We start from the raw sequence: 26829 nt of genomic DNA, 5'->3' as shown, positions 1-26829 counted from the left end.
TGGAAGAGTGGCGGAGGTCGCAGTGGAGTAAAAAAACAATATTAATGCCCCTTGGAAGACTGGTGGAGGTCGCAGTAAAATAAAAGGACATAATCAATGCCCCTTGGAAGAGTGTTGGAGGTTACAGTGGAATAAAAAGACATTATCAATGCCCCTTGGAAGAGCTGTGGAGTACACAGTGGTTTAACCAGAAGGTTTTAAGGCGCCGTGGAATAGACGTGGAGGTCAGAGTAGCTAAACAAGATGGTTTTAATGCTTCTTGGAAGACTGATGGAGGTCGCAGTGGATTAAAAAGACAAAATCAAAGCCCCTTGGAAGAGTGGTGGAGGTGACAGTGGAATAAAAAGACAATATCAATGCCTCTTTCAAGAGCTGTGGAGTTCAGAGTGGCTTAAATTGACGGTTTTAATGCCCCTTGGAAGAGACGTGGAGGTCACATAATCTTAAGAAGACGGTTTTAATGCCCCTTCGAAGAGTGATGGAGGTTGCAGTCGAATAAAAAGAAAATGTCAATGCCTCTTGGAAGAGCTGTGGAGTTCAGAGTGGTTTAACCAGACGATTTTAATGCCCCTTGGAAGAGACGTGGAGGTCACAGTGGATTAAAAAGACAATATCAATGCCCTTTAGAAGAGTGGTGGAGGTCGCAGTGGAATAAAAAGACAATATCAATTCCACTTGGAAGAGATGTGGAGTTCACAGAGGTTTAACCAGAAGGTTTTAAGGCACCGTTGAATAGATGTGGAGGTCACAGTAGCTAAACAAGATCGTTTTAATGCTTCTTGGAAGAGTGATGGAGGTCACAGTGGATTAAAAAGACAAAATCAATGCCCCTTGGAAGAGTGGTGGAGGTTACAGTGGAAAAAAAAGACAATATCAATGTTCCTTGGAAGAGGGGTGAAGGTCGCAGTGGAATAAAAATAGAATATCAATGCCCCTTGGAAGAGACGTGGAGGTCACAGTAGCTTATCAAGACTGTTTTAATGCCTCTTGGAAGAGTGGTGGAGGTCGCAGTGGATTAAAAAGACAATATCAATGCCCTTGGAAGAGTGGTGGAGGTTGGAGCAGAATAAAAAGACAATATCAATGCCCCGTGGAAGGGACGTGGAGGTCACAGTAGCTTAACAATACGGTTTTAATGCCAATTGGAAGAGTGCTGGAGGTCGCAGTGGAATCAAAAGACTATCAAATCCCCTTGGAAGAGTGGTGGAGGTCGCAGTGGAAAAAAAAGACAATATCAATGACCCGTGGAAGGGACGTGGAGGTCACAGCGGCTTAACAAGATGGTTTTAATGCCCCTTGGAAGAGTGGTGGGGGTCGCAGTGGATTAAAAAGACTATCAAATCCCCTTGGAAGAGTGGTGGAGGTTACAGTTGAATAAAAAGACAATATTAATGCCTCTTGGAAGAGCTGTGGAGTTGAGAGTGGTTTAACCATGCGGTTTAATGCCCCTTGGAAGAGACGTGGAGGTCACAGAAGCTTATCAAGACTGTTTTAAAGCCCCTTGGAGGAGTTTTAGAGGTCGCAGTGGAATAAAAAGACAATATCAATGCCCCTTGGAAGAGTGGTGGAGGATACAGTGGAATAAAAAGACAATATCAATGCCCCTTGGAAGAGTGGTGGAGTTTACAGTGGAATAAAAAGACAATATCAATGTCCCTTGGAAGAATGGTGGAGGTTACAGTGGAATAAAAAGACAATATCAATGCCCCTTGGAAGAGTGGTGGAGGTTCCAATTAAATAAAAAGACAATATCAATGCCCCTTGGAAGAGTGGTGGAGGTCGCAGTAAAATAAAAAGACAATATCAATGCCCCTTGGAAGAGCTGTGGAGTTTACAGTGGATTAACCAGAAAGTTTTAATGCACCGTGGAATAGACATGGAGGTCACAGTAGCTTAAGAAGACGGTTTCAATGCTTCTTGGAAGAGTGATGGAGGTCGCAGTGGATTAAAAAGACAATATCAATGCCTCTTGGAAGAGTGGTGGAGGTTACAGTGGAATAAAAAGACAATATCAATGCACTTGGAAGAGTGCAGAAGGTTACAATGGAATAAAAAGACAATGTCAATGCCCCTTGGAAGAGCTGTGGAGCTCAGAGCGGTTTAACCAGACGGTTTTAATGCCCCTTGGAAGAGTGGTGGAGGTCACAGTGGAATAAAAATACAATATCAATACCCCTTAAAAGAGTGGTGGAATTACAGTGAAATAAAAAGACAATATCAATGCCCCTTGGAAGAGCTGTGGAGTACAGAGTGGTTTAACCAAAAGGTTTTAGTGCCCCTTGGAAGAGATGTGGAGGTCACAGTAGCTTAACAAGACGGTTTTAATGCCCCTTGGAAGAGTGGTGGAGGTCGCAGTGGATTAAAAAGACAATATCAATGAGCCTTGGAAGAGTGGTGGAGGTCGCAGTCGAATAAAAAGACGATATCAATGCCCCTCGAAGAGTGGGGAAGGTTACAGTGGAATAAAAAGACAATATCATTGCCTCTTGGAAGAGTGGTGGAGGTTACAGTGGAATAAAAAGACAATATCAATGCCCCGTGGAAGAGACGTGGCCATCACAGTAGCTTAACAAGACGGTTTTAATGCCCCTTGGCAGAGTGGTGGAGGTCGCAGTGGAATAAAAGACAATATCAATGCCCTTTAGAAGAGTGGCGGAGGTCGCAGTGGAATAAAAAGACAATATCAATGCCCCTTGGAAGAGTGGTGGAGGTCGCAGTGGAATATCCTCACTGGTTCATGCTCTGCATAACTTCTCTGCTTGCTGTGTCTGCTGTAATCTAATGCTCTGCTTTGCTGATTCACCTCACTGGTTCATGCTCTGCATAACTTCTCTGCTTGCTGTGTCTGCTGTAATCTAATGCTCTGCTTTGCTGATTCACCTCACTGGTACATGCTTTGCATAACTTCTCTGCTTTATGTGTCCCACTCCATTCAATACCCACATATGTCTGTCCCTTCCCCACTATAGATCTTATCTGATTTTTAGAGGTGCTAAACTGCAGAGACTAGAGTCCTAGCTCTGTGTTTGATCACCCAGCCATCTCCTGGTGAGACGACCAGCTGCTAATTTAGGCATATGCAGCTCCCACAATGCCCTTCATCTGATAGTTTAATGTGCCCTATATATTTAGAAGCTCTGTAAGGGGTGCACTTGTGCTGGGGTGTGCACTTGTCTTTTTGTGCAAAGTGGCTTCGGAGATAAGTGGCAGTTATTTCAGAGGCAGTTAGTCAGGGCAGGAGTCAGGTAACCAACACTTTGACCACTTACTCTCTTTTAACTATGTTTCTGTTAGCTCTCACTTTTTCCTCTATAGTCCTCCACTCTCTAGTAACCCCTCAAAACCTACACCTAGTAAGAAACTCTTCATCTCTCCCTCCATCCTCCCCATTCATCTCACCTCCTCCTCCAAATTATTCCTAAACATTCAATTCTGGATCTCCAAACACAGACAGCCACCTCATGCTCTCTCTTGCTCCCACCTGCTAACACTTTCTCTGCTCCTCCTCACTGCTGGAGATATCACTCCAAATCCTGGTCCTCCACACCATATCCCCACAGTTACTTCTTCCTCCTATCCACGACCTTCCACAAACTGTCGCAACCTTTCTAAGCTCATACCCATCCAACCATTCCCCACTCCCTTAGTTGCTCTAACAGGAGCTCTAAGGAACGCTCGCTCTGTCTGCAACAAACTTTCCTTCATCCACGATCTTTTCATTACAAACAAACTTTCCTTCCTCGCCATCACTGAAACCTGGCTCACCCCCTCTGACACAGCCTCCCCAGCTGCACTTTCATATGGCGGATTCCACCTTTCCCACACCCCCCGCCCCAAAGGCAAACATGGCGGAGGCGTAGGTTTTCTCCTATCAGAACACTGCGCTTTCACCCAAATCCCACTGCCACCCTCTGTTACACTCCCCTCTTTTGAGGTGCACTGAGTGCGCATCTATTCCCCCTCCAACCTCCAACTGGCAGTCGTTTACCGACCCCCAGGGCAAGCCACCACCTTCTTAGTCCACTTCACCACCTGGCTGCTCAACTTCCTCTCCACTGACATCCCCACTATCATAATGGGTGACTTCAACATCCCCATTAACACTTCCCACTCGTCTGTCTCTAAGTTCCTATCTCTCACTTCCTCCTTCGGACTCACTCAATGGTCTTCCACACCCACCCACAAAGATAGCCACACACTGGACCTCATCTTCACCCGCCTCTGTTCCCTATCTAACCTCTCTAACTCACCTCTCCCTCTCTCTGATCACAGCCTACTTACATTCTCTTCTCTCCCCTCCCCGGGGCAACAATCCCCACTCCACAAACTTGCACACCCTCGCAGAAATCTCAAACACCTTGACTTACACTCACTCTCTGAATCCCTCCTCCCTCTTACAGACATAAATTCCATACACGATGCAGACGTTGCTGCTGCTTCATAAAACACCACAATAGCTGCAGCTCTAGACGCGATCGCCCCTCTCACACACACCACATCTCGCACATTCAACAGGCAACCCTGGCACACTAAACTTACTAAAGAACTGTGGCGGGCCTCCAGGGTTGCGGAGCGGAGATGGAAAAGGTCTCACTCCATCGAGCACTTCATCGCATTCAAGCAATCCCTCACTAATTTCAAGTCCGCACTCACTACAGCAAAACAAACCTACTTCTCATCTCTCATATCCTCCGTATCTCACAACCCTAAACATCTATTTAACACTTTAAACTCTCTCCTTCGTCCCCCAGCACCTCCTCCCTCTTCTCTCATCTCAGCCGACTACTTTGCCTCATTCTTCAAACAGAAGATTGACACCATCAGACAAAACTTTTGCCTAAAGTCCACACAACCCCTCCTCATATCTATTCAACCCTCCTCTTCCAAACCCCACTTCTCCACCATTACAGAAGGTCAAGTCTCCTCTTTATTCTCCAAATCACACCTCACCACCTGCGAACTTGACCCAATCCCATCCCACATCATCACTAACCTTACCACAGTCTTCATCCCAACCCTAACCCACCTCGTCAATCTGTCACTAACAACCGGTGTCTTCCCTTCATGTTTCAAACATGCCGCAATCACACCCATCCTCAAAAAGCCCTCCCTTCACCCTTCCTCTCTGACTAGCTACCGCCCCATATCACTCCTCCCCTTTGCCTCAAAACTACTAGAACAACATGTCCACTTTGAACTGTCCTCCCACCTCTCCTCCTGCTCCCTCTTCGACCGCCTGCAATCTGGCTTCCGACCGCATCACTCGACTGAAACTGCCCTGACCAAAGTCACCAATGACCTACTAAATGCCAAATCCAAGCGACACTACTCCATCCTCCTCCTTCTGAGCCTGTCATCCGCCTTTGACACAGTGGACCATTAACTTTTACTCCAGATTCTCTCATCTCTTTGCATCACGGACTTGGCTCTATCTTGGATCTCCTCATATTTAACAGACAGGACATTCAGCATCTCCCACTCACGCACCAGCTCCTCATCTCGCCTCCTATCTGTCGGTGTCCCCCAAGGTTCAGTTCTAGGACCTCTGCTCTTCTCCATCTACACCTTTGGCCTGGGACAGCTCATAGAGTCTCACGGTTTTCAGTATCACCTCTATGCTGACGACACACAGATCTACCTCTCTGGACCCGATATCTCCTCCCTACTAACCAAAATCCCACAATGTCTGTCCGCCATGTCATCCTTCTTCTCTGACAGATTTCTAAAACTCAACATGGATAAAACAGAGTTCATCATCTTTCCACCCTCTCATTCACATCCCCAATCTGACCTAGCCATCAACGCCAGTGGCTGTTCACTCTCCCCAGTCCCACAAGCACGCTGCCTTGGAGTAACCGTGGAGTATGATCTCTCCTTCAAGCCACATATCCAAGCCGTTTCCACTTCCTGCCGACTCCAACTCATAAACATCTCCCGGATCCGTGCATTCCTCAGCAAAGACTCTGCAAAGACACTAGTGCATGCCCTCATCATTTCCCGCCTCGACTACTGCAACCTCTTGCTCCGTGGCCTCCCTTACAACACTCTTGCGCCTCTCCAATCTATCCTAAACTCTGCTGCTCTACTAATTCACCTGTCCCCCCTCTATTCCCCGGCCTCTCCTCTCTGTCAATCTCTTCACTGGCTCCCCATTGCCCAGAGAATCCAGTACAAAACTCTAACCATGGCATACAAAGCCATCCACAACATGTCTTCCCCATACATCTGTGACCTAGTCTCCCAGTACTTACCTGCACGCAACCTCCGATCCTCACAAGATCTCCTTCTCTACTCCCCTCTTATCTCCTCCTCCCACAATCGTATACAAGATTTCTCCCGTGCATCCCCCCTACTCTGAAACTCTTTACCCCAACACATCAGACTATTCCCGTCCATGGAAACCTTCAAACGAAACCTGAAGACCCACCTCTTCCGACAAGCCTACAATCTGCAGTAACCACTGCCGCACGACCAGCTCTACCCTCACCTAATGTATCCTCACCCATCCCTTCTAGAATGTGAGCCCTCGCGGGCAGGGTCCTCGCTCCTCCTGTACCAGTCGCTGACTCGTTTTGTTAAGATTATGTAAATGCTTTTGTTATGTATATCCCTATCACATGTAAAGCGCCATGGAATAAATGGCGCTATAATAATAAATAATAATAATAATAATAATATTAATAAAAAGACAATATCAATTCCCATAGGAAAAGTGGTGGACGTTACAGTGGAATAAAAAGACAATATCAATGCCTCTTGAAAGAGCTATGGAGTTTAGAGTGTTTTAACCAGATGGTTTTAATGCCCCTTGGAAGAGTGGTGGAGATCGCAGTGCATTAAAAAGACAATATCAATACCCCTTGGAAGAATGGTGGAGGTTACAGTGGAATAAAAAAGACAATATCAATGCCCCTTGGAAGAGCTGTGGAGTTCAGAGTGGTTTAACCAGATGGTTTTAATGCCCCTTGTAAAAGATGTGGAGGTCACAGTAGCTTAACAAGACCGTTTTAATGCCTCTTGGAAGAGTGGTGGAGGTCGCAGTGGATTAAAAAGACAATATCAATGCCCCTTAGAAGAGAGGTGGAAGTCGCAGTGGAATAAAAATAAATTATCAATACCCCTTGGAAGAGTGGTGGAGGATTCAGTGGTATAAAAAGACAATATCAATGCACCGTGGAATAGACATGGACGTTACAGTAGCTAAACAAAATGTTTTTAATGCACCTTGGGAGATTTGTGGAAGTCGTAGTGGAATAAAAAGACAATATCAATGCCCCTTGCAAGAGCTGTGGAGTTCAAAGTGGTTTAAATTTACGATTTTAATGCACCTTGGAAGAGACGTGGAGGTCACAATACCTTAACAGTACGGTTTTAATGCCCCTTGGAAGAGTGGTGGAGGTCGCAGTGGATTAAAAAGACAATATCAATGCTTCTTTTAAGAGTGGTGGATGTTCCAGTGGAATTAAAAGACAATACCAATGCCCTGTGGAAGAGACGTGGAGGTCACAGTAGCTTAACAAGATGGTTTTAATGCCCCTTGGAGGACTGGTGAAGGTCGCAGTGGAATAAAAAGACAATATCAATGCCCCTTGGAAGAGTGGTGGAGGTTACAGTGGAATAAAAAGACAATAATAATGCCCCTTAGAAGAGCTGTGGAGTTCAGAGTGGAATAACCAGACGGTTTTAACGCCCCTTGGATGAGACGTGGTGGTCACAGTAACTTATCAAGACGGTTTTATTGCCCCCTGGCAGAGTGGTGGAGGTCGCAGAGGAGTAAAAAAACAATATCAATGCCCCTTGGAAGATTGATGGAGGTTACAGTTGAATAAAAAGACAATATCAATGCCCCTTCGAAGGCACGTAGAGGTCAGAGTAGCTTAACAAGATGGTTTTAATGCCCCTTGGAGAGGGGTGGAGTTCGCAGTGGACTAAAAAGACAATATCAATGCCCCTTGTAAGAGTGGTGGAGGTCGCAGTGGAATAAAAAGACAATGTCAATGCCCCTTGTGTTATGATCTGCTATAAGCACTAAGGAAAGAAAGGATATCTGTCCCTACAATAGAACTAAGCTAGATCCCTACAATGTAACGCGGAACCTGATCCTGCGATCAGACCCGCTAAAGTCCTCGGCTTGTCTGTACGAAGACCTATAGATGCAAGGGAGGGATCCCTACAAGAACTAGGGACTGGGATAAAGTTGGGCACCTCCTAGCAGAAATTGTAGCAGTAAAAGACAAACACACAACATAGAACATAAAGGTCCGAACACCTAGCTAAACTGACTGAGATAGGTAACTAAGCACCAGGCTAACTTAAGAGCAGAAATTACAATGAAGTCCAGCAAGGCCAGGAGGGCGGAGCAGGATTAAATAGGCAAACAAGGTCATGTGACCAGCAAGATAGAAAAAACCTAACAGGAGAGTTCTAACAGTACCCCCTCTTCTATGAGGATCCTCCGGATCCCCTAGGCCCAGGCTTATCAGGAAACCTCTTGTGAAACGCTCTGACAAGTCTGGAAGCAGAAATATCATCCGCCCTCACCCATGAGTTATCCTCGGGTCCGAAACCTTTCCAAGTGACGAGATACTGCAAACTCCCTCTATACCGTCTAGAATTTAGGATGCGGGAAATTTCGTATTCCCCGTCCTCCACCACCGGAGGAACAGTGGCAGAGACGTCTCCATCTGACACATAAGCTCTTTTCAACAGAGAAACATGAAACACCGGATTAATCTTCCAGGAGGTAGGAACCTCCAACCTAACAGCAGATTGGTTAACTACCTGAAGCACCTTAAAGGGCCCTACAAACTTGGGACCCAATTTTTTAGAAGGAATCCTCAACCGCAGATTCTTAGAGGACAACCAAACCATGTCACCATTAGCAAACAAAACCTCTTGCCGTTTCCTATCAAAGTACCTCTTAGATTTTTTGTTAGCCTCCTGAAGATTACCACGCACATCCGTCCAAACTCTCTCCAAGTCACCGGAAAAACTCTCCTCCTCAGGCACAGCCGATACCAATTTGGAGAATGACCCAAAAGACGGATGTCTCCCAGAACAACCAAAAAAAGGCGAACAACCAGCAGAAGAGGATGTATGGTTGTTAATAGCAAACTCAGCAAGTGGCAGAAACTCAGACCACCCCTCCTGAATGTCTGCCACAAAACAACTCAAGAACTGCTCAACATCCTGATTCTTCCTTTCTGTCTGGCCATTAGACTCAGGATGATATCCGGATGAAAAAGACAAATGAACTCCCAACCTGTCACAAAAAACACGCCAAAAACGAGCCACTAACTGAGGTCCCCTATCCGAAACAATGTCAGTAGGAACGTCATGTAGTCTGACAATTTCCTTGACAAAGGCCTTAGCGAGTGTCTTAGCGCAGGGCAGTTTGATGAAAGGAACCAAGTGACACATCTTGCTAAAACGGTCCACGACCACCCAGATGACTGTGAAACCCTCAGAGGGGGGAAGGTCAGTAATAAAGTCCATAGCCAGATGTGTCCAAGGTGCACTAGGAACCTCCAGAGGGCAAAGCAACCCCGCTGCAGGAGTTTGTGAAGACTTTGATCTAGCACACACCGTACATTGACGCACCCACTTAATGACTTCCTTCTGCTATCCAGGCCACCAAAAACTGCGACCCACAAGTCTCTTGGTCTCAGAAATTCCTGGATGACCTGCCAACCGAGACTCATGACACTCAACAAACAAATCTCTCCTAAAGGTCCTAGGCACAAACAACCTCCCATGGGGAGTGTTAGATGGGGCATTCTCCTGTGCTTTAAGAATCTCATCTTCCAAAACGGAGTCCAATGCAGCAATCACAACACCTTCTTGTAAAATGCTCCCCTCCTCCTCAGCACCGACCATGGGAGAAAAGCTGCGAGACAAAGCATCAGCTTTAACATTCTTGGTACCCGGGATGTAAGTAACGGAAAAATTAAACCGCGAGAAAAAAAGTGCCCACCTATCCTGACGGGCATTCAAGCTCTTGGTAGCATCAAGATAGATCAGATTTTTATGATCAGTGAAAACGTGAATGGGAAATTCAGCACCTTCCAAGAAATGACGCCAGTGTTCAAATGCGAGTTTAATAGCCAGCAATTCCCGATTACCAATATCATAATTAAGTTCAGTCTCAGAAAATTTTTTTGAAAAAAAAGCACAGGGATGTACTCCATCCTTGTTTTTCTGAGACAACACCGCACCGACCCCCACCGAAGAAGCATCAACCTCAACCAAAAATGGCTTAGTCACATCAGGCTGCATAAGGATGGGAGCAGAGCTGAACCTCTCCTTTAGAAACACAAAAGCTTCAATGGCCTCAGTAGTCCACTGAACCGCATTAGCACCTTTCCTGGTGAGATCGGTCAGTGGTTTGACAATAATAGAAAAATTTTTAAAGAATTTTCTGTAATAATTGGCGAAACCCAAAAACCTCTGTATCGATTTCAAACCAATAGGCCTAGGCCATTCCTGAACTGTCTGAACCTTCACAGGGTCCATCTCAAAGCCCTCGCTGGAGATAATGTAGCCCAAAAAACTAATTCTCTGTACAGCAAACTCACATTTCTCCAGCTTAGCAAAAAGCGAATTGTCAATTAATAACTGTAATACCTCACGTACGCTCCGCCAATGAGACTCCAGATCAGGCGAATAAATCAAAATGTCATCCAAATACACAACCACATTTTTGCCGATCAAAGGTCTAAGGATGTCATTAATAAGATTCTGAAAAAATGCTGGAGCATTGGTAAAACCAAAAGGCATAACCAGGTTCTCAAAATGACCCACAGGAGTGTTAAAAGCAGTCTTCCATTCATCACCCTCCTTCATGCACAACAAATTGTATGCCCCCCGGAGATCAATTTTAGAGAACCACTTGGCCCCCACTAACTGGTTAAACAAATCAGGAATCAATGGCAGTGGGTAAGGATTGCGTACAGTAATTTTATTAATCTCACGAAAATCCAGACAAGGACGTAAACCGCCGTCCTTTTTTTTAACAAAAAAAAATCCAACAGCCACAGGAGACTTGGAAAGCCTAATGTGACCGGCGGCCAAGCTTGTCTGTATGTACTCCTCCAAAGCCTTTCTCTCAGGAATAGTAAGATTAAATGAACGACTTTTAGGAAGAGTGGCTCCAGGGACAAATTCAATGGTACAATCATAGTCTCTATGGGGAGGCAATATTTGTGACTCCTCCTCAGAAAAAACTCTCCAAAAATCCTGAATAGGTACAGGTAATTCCCCTTTTTTCACCGCAGCAATACGCCCGTTACAACACTTGTCATAACACTTAGGACTCCAGAACTTAATTTCATTGGTAGACCAATCCAGTACAGGATTGTGCAATTTTAACCAGGGTAACCCCAAAATTACTGGAGAAAGCAAATTATTTAATACCACCAAATCCAAATTTTCTTTGTAAATGCCATTAATAGTGAGGGGAAATTCACAGACCTTGTGAGTAACACTCTTCAAGGGGGAGCCATCGACAGAAACCACAGCAATAGGGGATGACAAAGATTTGGGTTTTAATTTAAGTTTTTCCAAGAATCCCCCATCAATCACATTCAGAGTAGAACCACAATCCACAAATATCCGAAATTCAATTAATTCTTCCTGAGCAGCAGTAGTAGCAGAAAGAAATACCCCCTTAGAATTTAAACAGGCAATATGGGCGTAACTGACCTTTTTTTTTTCTTTGTTCATACGAAGCACACAGTTCTTAATAAAATGGTCAGATTTCCCGCAATAAAAGCACAAACCTTCAGAAGATCTGCGGTCTTTTTCCTGAGAGCGGGGTGCCATCGCCCCAATCTCCATCGGCTCTCCAATGTCAGTACAGACCCTCTCAAAACTCGAGCTGATATGGCAGAGGATTTACTTTCATTAACCCTTGCACGCAGTCTCCTGTCCACCCGTATAGCTAATTGCATAGCCTCCTGCAAGTTTCCAGGTGTGGGATAAGCAATCAGCAAATCCTTAACCCTTTCACCTAGCCCTGCAAGAAACAAACTTTTCAAAGCTGAATCGTTCCACCCCACCTGGGCAGACCACCGACGGAAGTGAGAACAATATTTTTCCACATTACCTGATCCCTGCCCCAAATGTCTTAATTCAGTCTCAGCTGATGAGACATGATCAGGATCATCATACAACAAACCCAAAGCATAAAAAAAACTATCCACTGATCTAAAGCATGGATCACTAGGTTGGAGAGAAAAGGCCCATCCCTGAGGTTCTTTGCGCAAAAGTGACATTATGAACCCTATGCGCTGTGATTCATCACCAGAGGATCTGGGTCTCAAACGAAAATACAATAAAAGCATTTTTAAAGGAAAAAATTGCTGTTGATCACCAAAGAATAAATCAGGCAAACGTACCTTAGGCTCCAAAAAATGTGCTCCAGAACAGCTACTCACGTGTTGTTGGAGCTCGGCAACCTCCAGAGAGAGCCCCTGCAGGCGTTGAGCCAAATCCTGAACCAACACCATGATGGAAACTGGAAGTCTTTCCTTAGAGAAATTTTTGGGCTGGACTTACTGTTATGATCTGCTACAAGCACTAAGGAAAGAAAGGAGATCTGTCCCTACAATAGAACTAAGCTAGATCCCTACGATGTAACGGGGAACCTGATCCTGCGATCAGACCCGCTAAAGTCCTCGGCTTGTTTGTACGAAGACCTATAGATGCAAAGGAGGGATCCCTACAAGAACTAGGGACTGGGATAAAGTTGGGCACCTCCTAGCAGAAATTGTAGCAGTAAAACACAAACACACAACATACAACATAAAGGTCCGAAGACCTAGCAAAACTGACTGAGAAAGGTAACTAAGCAACAGGCTAACTTAAGAGTAGAAATTACAATGAAGTCCAGCAAGGCCAGGAGGGCGGAGCAGGATTAAATAGGCAAACAAGGTCATGTGACCAGCAAGATAGAAAAAACCTAACAAGAGAGTTCTAACACCTTGGAAGAGTGGTGGAGGTTAGAGTGGAATAAAAAGACAATACAAATGCCCCTTGGAAGAGCTGTGGAGTTCAGAGTGGTTTAACCAGATGGTTTTAATGCCCCTTGGAAGAGACTTCGATGTCACAGTAGCTTAACAAGACCGTTTTAATGCCCCTTGGAAGATTGGTGGAGGTCGCAGTGGATTAAAAAGACAATATCAATGCCCATTGGAAGAGTGGTTAAGGTCGCAGTGGAATAAAAAGACAAAATCAATGCCCCTTGGAAGAGTTTTGGAGGTTACAGTGGAAAAAAAAAAATCAATGCCCCTTGGAAGAGCTGTGGAGCTCAGAGTGGTTTAACCAGACGATTTTAATGCCCCTTGGAAGAGAAGTGGAGGTCACAGTAGTTTAACAAGACTGTTTTAATGCGCTTGGAAGAGTGGAGGAGGTCGCAGTGGATTAAAAAGACAATATCAATTCCCTTTGGAAGAGTGGTGGAGGTCGCAGTGGAATAAAAAGACAATATCAATGCCCCTTGGAAGAGTGGTGTAGGTTACAGTGGAATAAAAGACAATATCAATGCCCCGTGGAAGAGTTGTGGAGGTCACTGTAGCTTAACAAGATGGTCTTAATGCCGCTTGGAAGAGTGGTGGAGGTCGCAGTGGAATAAAAAGACAATGTCAATGCCCCTTAGAAGAGTGCTGGAGGTTATAGTGGAATAAAGAGACAATACAAATGCCCCTTGGAAGAGCTGTGGAGTTCAGAGTGGTTTAACCAGATGGTTTTAATGCCCCTTGGAAGAGACTTCGACATCACAGTCGCTTAACAAGATGGTTTTAATGCCTCTTGGAAGAGAGGTGGAAGTCGCAGTGGAATAAAAAGAAATTATCAATACCCCTTGGAAGAGTGGTGGAGGATTCAGTGGTATAAAAAGACAATATCAATGCACCGTGGAATAGACATTGACGTTACAGTAGCTAAACAAGATGTTTTTAATGCACCTTGGGAGAGTTGTGGAAGTCGTAGTGGAATAAAAAGACAATATCAATGCCCCTTGCAAGAGCTGTGGAGTTCAAAGTGGTTTCAATTTACGATTTTAATGCACCTTGGAAGAGACGTGGAGGTCACAGTACCTTAACAATACGGTTTTAATGCCCCTTGGAAGAGTGGTGGAGGTCGCAGTGGATTAAAAAGACAATATCAATGCTTCTTTTAAGAGTGGTGGATGTTCCAGTGGAATTAAAAGACAATACCAATGCCCTGTGGAAGAGACGTGGAGGTCAAAGTAGCTTAATAAGATGGTTTTAATGCCCCTTGGAGGACTGGTGAAGGTCGCAGTGGAATAAAAAGACAATATCAATGCTCCTTGGAAGAGTGGTGGAGGTTACAGTGGAATAAAAAGACAATAATAATGCCCCTTAGAAGAGCTGGGGATTTCAGAGTGGAATAACCAGACGGTTTTAACGCCCCTTGGATGAGACGTGGTGGTCACAGTAACTTATCAAGACAGTTTTATTGCCCCCTGGCAGAGTGGTGGAGGTCGCAGAGGAGTAAAAAAACAATATCAATGCCCCTTGGAAGATTGGTGGAGGTTACAGTTGAATAAAAAGACAATATCAATGCCCCTTCGAAGGCACGTAGAGGTCAGAGTAGCTTAACAAGATGGTTTTAATGCCCCTTGGAGAGGGGTGGAGTTCGCAGTGGACTAAAAAGACAATATCAATGCCCCTTGTAAGAGTGGTGGAGGTCGCAGTGGAATAAAAAGACAATGTCAATGCCCCTTGTGTTATGATCTGCTATAAGCACTAAGGAAAGAAAGGATATCTGTCCCTACAATAGAACTAAGCTAGATCCCTACGATGTAACGCGGAACCTGATCCTGCGATCAGACCCGCTAAATTCCTCGGCTTGTCTGTACGAAGACCTATAGATGCAAGGGAGGGATCCCTACAAGAACTAGGGACTGGGATAAAGTTGGGCACCTCCTAGCAGAAATTGTAGCAGTAAAAGACAAACACACAACATAGAACATAAAGGTCCGAACACCTAGCTAAACTGACTGAGATAGGTAACTAAGCACCAGGCTAACTTAAGAGCAGAAATTACAATGAAGTCCAGCAAGGCCAGGAGGGCAGAGCAGGATTAAATAGGCAAACAAGGTCATGTGACCAGCAAGATAGAAAAAACCTAACAGGAGAGTTCTAACAGTACCCCCTCTTCTATGAGGATCCTCCGGATCCCCTAGGCCCAGGCTTATCAGGAAACCTCTTGTGAAACGCTCTGACAAGTCTGGAAGCAGAAATATCATCCGCCCTCACCCATGAGTTATCCTCGGGTCCGAAACCTTTCCAAGTGACGAGATACTGCAAACTCCCTCTATACCGTCTAGAATTTAGGATGCGGGAAATTTCGTATTCCCCGTCCTACACCAACGGAGGAACAGTGGCAGAGACGTCTCCATCCGACACATAAGCTCTTTTCAACAGAGAAACATGAAACACCGGATTAATCTTCCAGGAGGTAGGAACCTCCAACCTAACAGCAGATTGGTTAACTACCTGAAGCACCTTAAAGGGCCCTACAAACTTGGGACCCAATTTTTTTTTAACAAAAAAAAATCCAACAGCCACAGGAGACTTGGAAGGCCTAATGTGACCGGCGACCAAGCTTGTCTGTATGTATTCCTCCAAAGCCTTTCTCTCAGGAATAGTAAGATTAAATAAACGACTTTTAGGAAGAGTGGCTCCAGGGACAAATTCAATGGTACAATCATAGTCTCTATGGGGAGGCAATATTTGTGACTCCTCCTCAGAAAAAACTCTCCAAAAATCCTGAATAGGTACAGGTAATTCCCCTTTTTTCACCGCAGCAATACGCCCGTTACAACACTTGTCATAACACTTAGGACTCCAGAACTTAATTTCATTGGTAGACCAATCCAGTACAGGATTGTGCAATTTTAACCAGGGTAACCCCAAAATTACTGGAGAAAGCAAATTATTTAATACCACCAAATCCAAATTTTCTTTGTAAATGCCATTAATAGTGAGGGGAAATTCACAGACCTTGTGAGTAACACTCTTCAAGGGGGAGCCATCGACAGAAACCACAGCAATAGGGGATGACAAAGGTTTGGGTTTTAATTTAAGTTTTTCCAAGAATCCCCCATCAATCACATTCAGAGTAGAACCACAATCCACAAATATCCAAAATTCAATTAATTCTTCCTGAGCAGCAGTAGTAGCAGAAAGAAATACCCCCTTAGAATTTAAACAGGCAATACGGGCGTAACTGACCTTTTTTTTTTCTTTGTTCATACGAAGCACACAGTTCTTAATAAAATGGTCAGATTTCCCGCAATAAAAGCACAAACCTTCAGAAGATCTGCGGTCTTTTTCCTGAGAGCGGGGTGCCATCGTCCCAATCTCCATCGGCTCTCCAATGTCAGTACAGACCCTCTCAAAACTCGAGCTGACATGGCAGAGGATTTACTTTCATTAACCCTTGCACGCAGTCTCCTGTCCACCCGTATAGCTAATTGCATAGCCTCCTGCAAGTTTCCAGGTGTGGGATAAGCAATCAGCAAATCCTTAACCCTTTCACCTAGCCCTGCAAGAAACAAACTTTTCAAAGCTGAATCGTTCCACCCCACCTGGGCAGACCACCGACGGAAGTGAGAACAATATTTTTCCACATTACCTGATGCCTGCCCCAAATGTCTTAATTCAGTCTCAGCTGATGAGACACGATCAGGATCATCATACAACAAACCCAAAGCATAAAAAAAACTATCCACTGATCTAAAGCATGGATCACTAGGTTGGAGAGAAAAGGCCCATCCCTGAGGTTCTTTGCGCAAAAGTGACATTATGAACCCTATGCACTGTGATTCATCACCAGAGGATCTGGGTCTCAAACGAAAATACAATAAAAGCATTTTTAAAGGAAAAAATTGCTGTTGATCACCAAAGAATAAATCAGGCAAATGTACCTTAGGCTCCACAAAATGTGCTCCAGAACAGCTACTCACGTGTTGTTGGAGCTCGGCAACCTCCAGAGAGAGCCCCTGCAGGCGTTGAGCCAAATCCTGAACCGACACCATGATGGAAACTGGAAGTCTTTCCTTAGAGATATTTTTGGGCTGGACATACTGTTATGATCTGCTACAAGCACTAAGGAAAGAAAGGATACCTGTCCCTACAATAGAACTAAGCTAGATCCCTACGATGTAACGGGGAACCTGATCCTGCGATCAGACCCGCTAAAGTCCTCGGCTTGTCTGTACGAAGACCTATAGATGCAAGGGAGGGATCCCTACAAGAACTAGGGACTGGGATAAAGTTGGGCACCTCCTAGCAGAAATTGTAGCAGTAAAAGACAAACACACAACATAGAACATAAAGGTCCGAAGACCTAGAAAAACTGACTGAGAAAGGTAACTAAGCACCAGGCTAACTTAAGAGTAGAAATTACAATCAAGTCCAGCAAGGCCAGGAGGGCGGAGCAGGATTAAATAGGCAAACAAGGTCATGTGACCAGCAAGATAGAAAAAACCTAACAAGAGAGTTCTAACACCTTGGAAGAGTGGTGGAGGTTAGAGTGGAACAAAAAGACAATACAAATGCCCCTTGGAAGAGCTGTGGAGTTCAGAGTGGTTTAACCAGATGGTTTTAATGCCCCTTGGAAGAGACTTCGATGTCACAGTAGCTTAACAAGACCGTTTTAATGCCCCTTGGAAGAGTGGTGGAGGTCGCAGTGGATTAAAAAGACAATATCAATGCCCATTGGAAGAGTGGTTAAGGTCGCAGTGGAATAAAAAGACAAAATCAATGCCCCTTGGAAGAGTTTTGGAGGTTACAGTGGAAAAAAAAATATATCAATGCCCCTTGGAAGAGCTGTGGAGCTCAGAGTGGTTTAACCAGACAATTTTAATGCCCATTGGAAGAGAAGTGAAGGTCACAGTAGCTTAACAAGACTGTTTTAATGCCCCTTGGAAGAGTGGTAGAGGTTGAAGTGGATTAAAAAGACAATGTCAATGCTCCTAGAAGAAGTGGTTGAAGTCTCAGTGGAATAAAAAGACAATATCAATGCCCCTTGGAAGTGTGTTGGAGGTTCCAGTGGAATAAAAAGACAATATCACTGCCCTGTGGAAGAGACATGGAGGTCACAGTAGCTTAACAAGATGGTTTGAATGCCCCTTGAAAGAGTGGTGTAGGTCGCAGTGGAATAAAAAGACAATATCAATGCCCCTTGGAAAAGTGGTGGAGGATACAGTGGAATAAAAAGACAATATCAATGCCCCTTGGAAGATCTGTGGAGATCAGATTGGTTTAACCATACGGTTTTAATGCCCCTTGGAAGAGACGTGGAGGTCACAGTAGCTTAACAAGACTGTTTTAATGCCACATGGCAGAGTGGTGGAGGTTGCAGTGGAATAAAAAGACAATATCAACGCCCCGTGGAAGAGACGTGGAGGTCATAGTAGCTTAGCAAGATGTTTTTAATGCCCTTTGGAAGAATCGTGGAGGTCTCAGTGGATTAAAAAGACAATATCAATGCCCTTTGGAAGAGTGGTGGAGGTCGCAGTGGAATAAAAATACAATATCAATGCACCTTGGTAGAGTGGTGGAGGTTACAGTGGAATTTAAAGACAATATCAATGCCCCGTGAAAAAGATGTGGAAATCACTGTAGCTTAACAAGACAGTTTTAATGCCCCTTGGAAGAATGGTGGAGGTCGCAGTGGAATAAAAAGACAGTATCAATGCCCCTTGGAAGAGTGCTAGAGGTTACAGTGGAATAAAAAACAATATCAAAGCCCCTTACAAGAGCTGTGGAGTTGAGAGTGGTTTAAATTGATGGTTTTAATGCCCCTTGGAAGAGACGTGGAGGTCACAGTAGATTAACAAGACTGTTTTAATGCCCCTTTGAAGAGTGGTGGAGGTTAGAGTGGAATAAAAAGACAATACCAATGCCCCTTGGAAGAGCTGTGGAGTTCAGAGTGGTTTAACCAGACTGTTTTAATGCCCATTGTAAGAGACGTGGAGGTCACAGTAGCTTAAAAAGACGTTTTTAATGCTCCTTAGAAAAGTGGTGGAGGTCGCAGTGGATTAAAAAGACAATATCAATGCCCCTCGGAAGAGTGGTGGAGGTGGTAGTGGAATAAAAAGACAATATCAATGCCCCTTGGAAGAATGATGGAGGTCGCATTGGAATAAAAAGACAATGTCAATACCCCTTGGAAGAGTGGTGGAGGTTAGAGTGGAATAAAAAGACAATACCAATGCCCCTGGGAAGAGCTGTGGAGTTCAGAGTGGTTTAACCAGATGGTTTTATTGCCCCTTGGAAGAGATGTGGAGGTCACAGTAGACAAACAAGGCGGTTTTAATGCCCCTTGGAAAAGTGGTGGAGGTCACAGTGGATTAAAAAGACAATATCAATGCCCCGTGGAAGACACGTGGAGGTCACAGTAGCTTAACAAGACAGTTTTAATGCCCCTTGGAAGAGTGGTGGAGGTCGCATTGGAATGAAAAGACAATATCAATGCCCATTGAAAGAGTGGTGGAGGTTACAGTGAAATAAAAAGACAATATCAATGACTCTTGAAAGAGCTATGGAGTTCAGAGTGGTTTAACCAGATAGTTTTAATGCCCCTTGGAAGAGTGGTGGAGGTCGCAGTGCATTAAAAAGACAAAACCAATACCCCTTGGAAGAATGGTGGAGGTTGCAGTGGAATATAAAGACAATATCAATGCCCTTTGGAAGAGCTGTGGAGTTCAGAGTGGTTTAACCAGACGGTTTTAATACCCCTTAGAAGAGATGTGGAGGTCACAGTAGCTTAAAAAGTCTGTTTTAATGCCTCTTGGAAAAGTGGTGGAGGTTGCAGTGGATTAAAAAGACTATATCAATGCCCCTTAGAAGAGAGGTGGAAGTCGCAGTGGAATAAAAAGACAATATCAATACTCCTTGGAAGAGTAATGGAGGATACAGTGGAATAAAAAGACAATATCAATGCCCCTTGGAAGAGTGCTGGAGGTTACATTGGAATAAAAAGACAATATCAATGCCCCTTGCAAGAGCTGTGGAGTTCAGAGAGGTTTAAATTGACGGTTTTAATGCCCCGTGGAATAGACGTGGAGGTCAAAGTAGCTTAACAACACGGTTTTAATGGCTCTTGGAAGAGTGGTGGAGGTCGCAGTTGATTAAAAAGACAATATCAATGCCCCTTGGAAGAGTAGTGGAGGTCGCAGTGGAATAAAAAAACTATATCAATGCCCCTTGGAAGAGTGGTGGAGGTAACAGTGGATTAAAAAGACAATATCAATGCACCTTGGAAGAGCAGTGGAGTTCAGAGTAGTTAAACCAGACGGTTTTAATGCCCATTGGAAGTGACGTGGAGGTCACAGTAGCCTAAAAATACGTTTTTAATGCCCCTTGGAAAAGTGGTGGAGGTCGCAGTAGATTAAAAAGACAATATCAATGCCCCTTGGAAGAGTGGTGGAGTTTACAGTGGAATAAAAAGACAATATCAATGCCCCTTGGAAGAGTGCTGGACGTTACAGTGGAATAAAAAACAATATCAAAGCCCCTTGCAAGAGCTGTGGAGCTGAGAGTGGTTTATATTGATGGTTATAATGCCCCTTGGAAATGATGTGGAGGTCACAGTAGATTAACAAGACTATTTTAATGCCCCTTGGAAGAGTGGTGGAGGTCAAAGTGGATTAAAAAGACAATGTCAATGCTCCTTGAAGGAGTGGTTGAAGTCTCAGTGGAATAAAAAGGCAATATCAATGCACCTTGGAAGAGTGTTGGACGTTCCAGTGGAATAAAAAGACAATATCAATGCCCTGTGGAAGAGACATGGAGGTCACAGTAGCTTAATAAGACGATTTAAATGCCCGTTGGAAGAGTGGTGGAGGTCGCAGTGGAATAAAAAGACAATATCAATGCCCCTTGGAAGAGCGGTGGAGGATACAGTGGAATAAAAAGACAATATCAATGCCCCTTGGAAGATCTGTGGAGATCAGATTGGTTTAAGCATACGGTTTTAAAGCCTCTTGGAAGAGATGTGGAGGTCACAGTAGCTTAACAAGACGGTTTTAATGCCACATGGAAGAGTGTTGGAGGTTGCAGTGGATTAAAAAGACAATATCAATGCCCCGAGGAAGAGTGGTGGAGGTTACATTGGAATAAAAAGACAATATCAATGCCCCTTGCAAGAGCTGTGGAGTTCAGAGAGGTTTAAATTGACGGTTTTAATGCCCCGTGGAATAGACGTGGAGGTCAAAGTAGCTTAACAACACGGTTTTAATGGCTCTTGGAAGAGTGGTGGAGGTCGCAGTTGATTAAAAAGACAATATCAATGCCCCTTGGAAGAGTAGTGGAGGTCGCAGTGGAATAAAAAAACTATATCAATGCCCCTTGGAAGAGTGGTGGAGGTAACAGTGGATTAAAAAGACAATATCAATGCACCTTGGAAGAGCAGTGGAGTTCAGAGTAGTTAAACCAGACGGTTTTAATGCCCATTGGAAGTGACGTGGAGGTCACAGTAGCCTAAAAATACGTTTTTAATGCCCCTTGGAAAAGTGGTGGAGGTCGCAGTAGATTAAAAAGACAATATCAATGCCCCTTGGAAGAGTGGTGGAGGTGGAAGTGGAATAAAAAGACAATATCAAAGCCCCTTGGAAGCATGGTGGAGTTTACAGTGGAATAAAAAGACAATATCAATGCCCCTTGGAAGAGTGCTGGACGTTACAGTGGAATAAAAAACAATATCAAAGCCCCTTGCAAGAGCTGTGGAGCTGAGAGTGGTTTATATTGATGGTTATAATGCCCCTTGGAAATGATGTGGAGGTCACAGTAGATTAACAAGACTATTTTAATGCCCCTTGGAAGAGTGGTGGAGGTCAAAGTGGATTAAAAAGACAATGTCAATGCTCCTTGAAGGAGTGGTTGAAGTCTCAGTGGAATAAAAAGGCAATATCAATGCACCTTGGAAGAGTGTTGGACGTTCCAGTGGAATAAAAAGACAATATCAATGCCCTGTGGAAGAGACATGGAGGTCACAGTAGCTTAATAAGACGATTTAAATGCCCGTTGGAAGAGTGGTGGAGGTCGCAGCGGAATAAAAAGACAATATCAATGCCCCTTGGAAGAGCGGTGGAGGATAGAGTGGAATAAAAAGACAATATCAATGCCCCTTGGAAGATCTGTGGAGATCAGATTGGTTTAAGCATACGGTTTTAAAGCCTCTTGGAAGAGATGTGGAGGTCACAGTAGCTTAACAAGACGGTTTTAATGCCACATGGAAGAGTGTTGGAGGTTGCAGTGGATTAAAAAGACAATATCAATGCCCCGAGGAAGAGTGGTGGAGGTTGCAGTGGAATAAAAAGACAATATCAATGCCTCGTGGAAGAAACGTGGAGGTCACAGTAGCTTATCAAGATGGTTTTATTGCTCTTTGGTAGAGTGGTGGAGTTCACAGTGGATTCAAAAGACAATATCAATGCCCTTTTGAAGAGTGGTGGAGGTTGCAGTGGAATAAAAATACAATATCAATGCCCCTTGTTAGAATGGTGGAGGTTACAGTGGAATTTAAAGACAATATCAATGCCCCGTGGAAGAGATGTGGAGGTCACTGTAGCTTAACAAGACAGTGTTAATGCCCCTTGGAAGAATGGTGGAGGTTGCAGTGTAATAAAAACACAGTGTCAATGCCCCTTGGAAGAGTGGTGGAGGTTAGAGTGGAATAAAAAGACAATACCAATGCCCCTTGGAAGAGCTGTGGAGTTCAGAGGGGTTTAACCAGACGGTTTTAATGCCCATTGGAAGTGACGTGAAGGTCAGAGTAGCTTAAAAAGACGTTTTTAATGCCCCTTGGAAAAGTGGTGGAGGTCGCAGTGGATTAAAAAGACAATATCAATGCCACTTGAAAGAGTGGTGGAGGTGGCAGTGTAATAAAAAGACAATATCAATGCCCCTTGGAAGAATGATGGAGGTTGCAGTGGAATAAAAAGAAAATGTCAATGCCCCTTTGAAGAGTGGTGGAGGTTAGAGTGGAATAAAAAGACAATACCAATGCCCCTTGGAAGAGCTGTGGAGTTCAGAGTGGTTTAGCCAGATGGTTTTATTGCCCCTTGGAAGAGACGTGGAGGTCACAGTATATTAACAAGACGGTTTTAATGCCCCTTGGAAAAATGGTGGAGGTCGCAGTGGATTAAAAAGACAATATCAATACCACTTGGTAGAGTGGTGAAGGTCTAAGTGGAATAAAAAGACAATATTAATGCCCCTTGGAAGAGAGGTGGAGGATACAGTGGAATAAAAAGACAATATTAATGCCCCGTGAAAGAGACGTGGAGGTCACAGTAGCTTAACAAGACGGTTTTAATGCCCCTTGGAAGAGAGGTGGAAGTCGTAGTGGAATAAAAATACAATATCAATGCCCCTTGAAAGAGTGCTGTAGGTTACAGTGGAGTAAAAAGACAATATCAATTCCTCTTGCAAGAGCTGTGGAGTTCAGAGTGGCTTAAATTGACGGTTTTAATGTACCTTGGAAGAGACGTGGAGGTCACAGTAGCTTAACAATACGGTTTTAATGCCCCTTGGAAGAGTGATGGAGGTCACAGTGGATTAAAAAGACAATATCAATGCCACTCGGAAGAGTGGTGAAGGTCGCAGTGGAATAAAAAGACAATATCAATGCCCCTTGGAAGAGACTTGGAGGTCACAGTAGCTTAACAAGACGGTTTTAAAGCCCCTTGGAAGAGAGGTGGATGTTGCAGTAGAATAAAAAGACAATATCAATGCCCCTTGGAAGAGTGCTGGAGGTTACATTGGAAAAAAATGACAATATTAATGCCCCTTGCAAGAGCTGTGGAGTTCAGAGTGGTTTAAATTAACGATTTTAATGCTCCTTGGAAGGGACGTGGAGGTGACTGTAGCTTAACAAGACGGTTTTAATGCCCCTTGGAAGAGTGGTGGAGGTCGCAGTGGATTAAAAACACAATATGAATGCCCCTTGGAAGAGTGGTGGAGGTCGCAGTGGAATAAAAGGACAATATCAATGCCCCTTGGAAGAGTGATGGAGGTTACAGTTGAATAAAAAGACAATATCAATGCCCTTTGGAAGAGTGATGGAGGTTACAGTGGAATAAAAAGACAATATCAATGCCCCTTGGAACAGTGGTGGAGGTTACAGTTAAATAAAAAGACAATATCAATGCCCCGTGGAAAAGATGTGGAAGTCACAATGGCTTAACAAGATGGTTTTAATGCCCCTTGGAACAGTGGTGGAGGTCGCAGTGGATTAAAAAGACAATATCAATGTTTCTTGGAAGACTGGTGGAGGTCGCAGTGGAATAAAAAGACATTATCAATGCTCCTTGGAAGAGTGGTGGAGGTCGCAGTGGAATAAAAAAACAATATCAATGCCCCTTGGACGAGTGGTGGAGGTTAGAGTGGAATAAAAAGACAATTTCAATGCCCCGTGAAAGAGACGTGGAGGTCACAGTAGCTTAAGAAGACCGTTTTAATGCCTCTTGGAGGACTGGAGGAGGAGGTCACAGTGGAATAAAAAGACAATATCAAAGCCCCTTGGAAGAGTGGGGGAGGTTACAGTGGAATAAAAAGACAATAATAATGCCCCTTGGAAGAGCTGTGGAATTCAGAGAGGTATAACGAGATGGTTTTAACGCTCCTTGGAAGAGACGTGGAGGTCACAGTAACTTAACAGCACGGTTTTAATGCCCCTTGGAAGAGTGGTTGACGTTGCAGTGGAATAAAAAAGCAATATCAATGCCCCTTGGAAGATTGGTGGAGGTTACAGTGGAATAAAAAGACAATATCAATGCCCCGTGGAAGAGATGTGGAGGTCACTGTCGCTTAACAATATGGTTTTAATGCCCCTTGGATGAGTGGTGGAGGTCGCAGTGGAATAAAAAGACAATGTCAATGCCCCTTGGAAGAGTGGTGGAGGTTAGGGTGGAATAAACAGACAATACAAATGCCCATTGGAAGAGCTGTGGAGTTCAGAGTGGTTTAACAAGATGGTTTTAATGCCCCTTGAAAGAGAAGTCGGCGTCACAGTAGCATAACAAGACGGTTTTAATGCCCCTTGGAAGAGTGGTGGAGTTCGCAGTGGAATAAAAAGACAAAATCAGTGCCCCTTGGAATAGTGGTGGAGGTTACAGTGGAATAAAAAGAAAATTTCAATGCCCCTTCGAAGAGCTGTGGAGTTCACAGTGGTTTAACCAGATGGTTTTATTGCCCATTGGAAGAGACGTGGAGATCACAGTAGCTTAACAAGACTGTTTTAATGCCCCTTGGAAGAGTGGTGGATGTCGCAGTGGATTAAAAAGACAATATCAATGCCCCTTAGAAGAGAGGTGGAAGTCGCAGTGGAAAAAAAAGACAATGTCAATGCCACTTGGAAGAGTGGTGGAGGTTACAGTTGAATAAAAAGACAATATCAATGCCCCGTGGAATAGATATGGACTTGACAGTAGCTTAACAAGACGGCTTTAATGCCCCTTGGAAGAGTGGTGGAGGTTGCAGTGGATTGAAAAGACAATATCAATGCCCATTGGAAGAGTGGTAGAGGTCGCAGTGGAATAAAAAGACAAAATCAATGCCCCTTGGAAGAGTGGTGGAGGTTACAGTTGAGTAAAAAGACAATATCAATGGCCCATGGAAGAGATGTGGAGGTCTCTGTAGCTTAACAAGAAGGTCTTAATGCCCCTTGGAAGAGTGGTGGAGGTCGCAGTGGAATTAATAGACAATGTCAATGCCTCTTGGAATAGTGGTAGAGGTTAGAGTGGAATAAAAAGACAATACCAGTGCTCCTTGGAAGAGCTGTGTAGTTCAGAGTGGTTTAAATTGACGGTTTTAATGCCCCTTGGAAGAGACGTGGAGGTCACAGTGGATTAAAAAGGCAATATCAATGCCCCTTGCAAGAGTGGTGGAGGTCGCAGTGGATTAAAAATACAATATCAATGCCACTTGGAAGAGTGGTGGAGGTCGCAGTGGAATAAAAAGACAATATCAATGCCACGTGGAAGGGACGTGGAGGTCACAGTAGCTTCACAAGACGGTTTTAATGCCCGTTGGAAGAGTGGTGGAGGTCGCAGTGGATTAAAAAGACAATAACAATGCCACTTGGAAGAGTGGTGAAGGTCCCAGTGGAATAAAAAGACAATATGAATGCCCCTTGGAAGAGTGGTGGAGGTTACAGTGGAATAAAAAGACAATATCAATGCCCCGTGAAAGAGACGTGAAGGTCACAGTAGCTTAACAAGACGGTTTTAATGCCCCTTGGAAGAGAGGTGGAAGTTGAAGTGGAATAAAAAGACAATATCAATGCCCCTTGGAATAGTGCTGGAGGTTACATTGGAAAAAAAGACAATATCAATGCCCCTTGCAAGAGCTGTGGAGCTCAGAGTGGTTTAAATTGACGGTTTTAATGCCCCTTGGAAGGGACGTGGAGGTGACAGTAGCTTAACAAGATGGTTTTAATGCCCCCTTGTAAAAGTGGTGGAGGTCGCAGTTGATTAAAAAGACAATATGAATGCCCCTTGGAAGAGTGGTGGAGGTTGCAGTGGAATAAAAAGACAATATCAATGCCCCTTGGAAGAGTGGTGAAGGTTACAGTTGAATAAAAAGACAATATCAATGCCCCTTGGAAGAGTGATGGAGGTTACAGTGGAATAAAAAGACAATATCAATGCCCCTTGGAACAATAGTGGAGGTTACAGTTAAAAGAAAGACAATATCAATGCCCCGTGGAAGAGATGTGGAGATCACAATAGCTTAACAAGACGTTTTTAATGGCCCTTGGAAGAGTGGTGGAGGTCGCAGTGGATTAAAAAGACAA

Source organism: Phyllobates terribilis, unplaced genomic scaffold (genome assembly GCF_046119375.1).
Source record: "Phyllobates terribilis strain yellow unplaced genomic scaffold, ASM4611937v1 Scaffold_21__1_contigs__length_20361869, whole genome shotgun sequence".
Taxonomy (NCBI): domain Eukaryota; kingdom Metazoa; phylum Chordata; class Amphibia; order Anura; family Dendrobatidae; genus Phyllobates; species Phyllobates terribilis.
Note: the sequence above shows the minus strand (reverse complement) of the source record.